Raw genomic sequence first — 2,323 nt, forward strand, 5'->3', positions numbered from 1 at the left:
AGCAGGGAAGACCATGACCCAGGACAACTTGGATTAAGGCCAAAACTGAGGGTTTGGAGGCTCCGTGGTAGAGCACTTGTCTAGCACATGCATGACCCTAGGTTTGACTCCCAGCACCTCCTGAAAAGGGGAGGAGAGGCGGAGCTGAAACAGACCTCCCACAACAACTAAGTGAAGCTCCTGTAAATTCAAAGTGATCAGCTAGTAATTTAGTGGCATACTAGAACAAAGAGCAACACACTAGAGAATAATAGAATCCAGAGATTCTATAACATATCTGTAATATTCAGTGCAAAAATTTACTAGATATGTGAAGAAATGCAGAGTTAAGAAAAAAAACAGTAACAATTTTTTTAAAATAACAAGAAAACAAGGACTTTAAAGACACTTAAAAATATGTGCATAAACTTATCCAGAGAAAAGATGGTTAAATGAATAGGCAGACATAGGAAGTAGAGGGAAAAAAAAAAAACCAATGGAAATCCTAACTGTAAAAAAGTGTTTGAAATGAAATATTCACTGGAAGCCTTCACAAAAGATTAGAAAAGCCAGAAAGGATATGTCATCAGATGGAAACCAGTACCTTCAAGAGGGAATGAAGAGCACCAGAGTAGCAAACAGCATGGCAAAATAGAAAAGACTAATTTTTTTCTTATTTAAAAGACAAACTATTTAAAACAAAGATGTATTTACAGCAATATGTGTTTTACAACATATAGAAATAAAATTTCTGACAATAGCACATGGGTAGGATAGATGGAATTATGTGGTTATCAGGAACTGATATTCAACCTGCATAATATTAATTCTGAACTGAGGCAAATGGAGGATTCATGTTGTAATCCCTAAAACAACCACTAAACTACACACATACATTGTGTGGTCTAGGGACATGGCTAAAAGAATTCAAAAAGTTATGGCTAAAAGATAGAAAAGTAAAGCAATATTTGACTAACCCAAATCAAAAGAATGGAGAAGGGAAAAGAACAAAACCAGATACAACAAACAGCAAAATTGAAGTTTTAAACCATATTGGTAATTAAACGTAAATGAATTTAATCCTCTAATTAAATGACAGTGATTGCTAGACTGGCTAAAAAGACAAGATCAAACCATATGCTGTGTTCTAGACATGCATATTAAATATGTACAGACACGATGAAGGCAACAGGTTGGGAAAGGATATACCATGCAAACAGTAGGTATAAGAAAGCTGATGTAGCTATAAGAATATCACATGGAGTAGACTGATGTAAGAAGTATTCCCAGAGACCACAAGAGACTTCATAATGATAAGAGACAATTTATCAGAAAGACATAACAATCCTAAATGTGAATGCATCAAACAACAGCTACAAGATTTAGGAACCAAAAACTTATAGAACAAAAGGGACGAATGGACACATCAACAATTGTAGTTGGAGATTTTAACACTCAGTACTTGATAGAACAAGTAGACAGAAAATTAGTACAGTACTTAGATCACTTTATAAACCAATCCGACATAACTGACATTAATAGAACTCTATACCCATGAACTGCAGAGCATCTGATGTATAGCAAAGTAGTCCACATGTGGGACCATAGACAAGTTTCAGAAAATTTCAAGACTGAAATCTTACAGCATCTGCTCACTGACCACAACAGATTAAAATCAGAAGTCAGAAGGAGGAAGGGAGGAAGAAAGGAAGGAAAGGAGAGAGGAAGGAATCCAGCATGGCTCTGACTTTGGGATTGAGTTCAGTGCTAGGATGCATTCAGATGTGTAAACAACTACCAGGGAATGTTTAAAGCCGGTGTGGAAGAGTGGCAGGAAAGCAGGAGTGAAGGTGACACTCCAAAGAACTTACTAAACCACATAACTGAACCTAAAGGATAGATTATAAAGGTTATAAAGCAATGTAACTTGGAGAATCTCTCAGGTAGAAAGATGCCTACAACAGCTCATATAGATACAGAAAAACTAAAAGCCAAAGACCAGTCAATTTTTTGAAGAAGTTCTCTTGTTTGAGGATGAACTTTATTATCATGGTGTTTCAAGCCTGAGTGTGAAAGTTAAGAGTAATACCATCTAGCTTTTTTTCTGCTGTTGCATTTTTTCTTGAAAATTGGTGGGAGGCTTTACAAGGAGGTAGACAAGACCTATGTGTTATAAGATCACAAGAGAGCAAAATTGCTAACTTAATGCATGTCCCACCTTACCTCTTCATGGAACCTAATGAAATATCACAATATTTACCAATAAAGGAGTCAATGTGTGAGAAGCTAATAAAGAATCTATTTTAATCCTACAGTATCACAAGAAAGTACATCTGTTGAATAG

The 2,323-nt window shown here is 35.8% G+C and overlaps 1 pseudogene; it reads left to right on the plus strand.

Moving 5' to 3' along the window:
• Positions 1 to 1,158: 1,158 nt before the first annotated feature.
• Positions 1,159 to 2,323, plus strand: LOC124964094 (TIP41-like protein; annotated as a pseudogene).

Source organism: Sciurus carolinensis, chromosome 14 (assembly GCF_902686445.1).
Source record: "Sciurus carolinensis chromosome 14, mSciCar1.2, whole genome shotgun sequence".
Taxonomy (NCBI): Eukaryota; Metazoa; Chordata; class Mammalia; order Rodentia; family Sciuridae; genus Sciurus; species Sciurus carolinensis.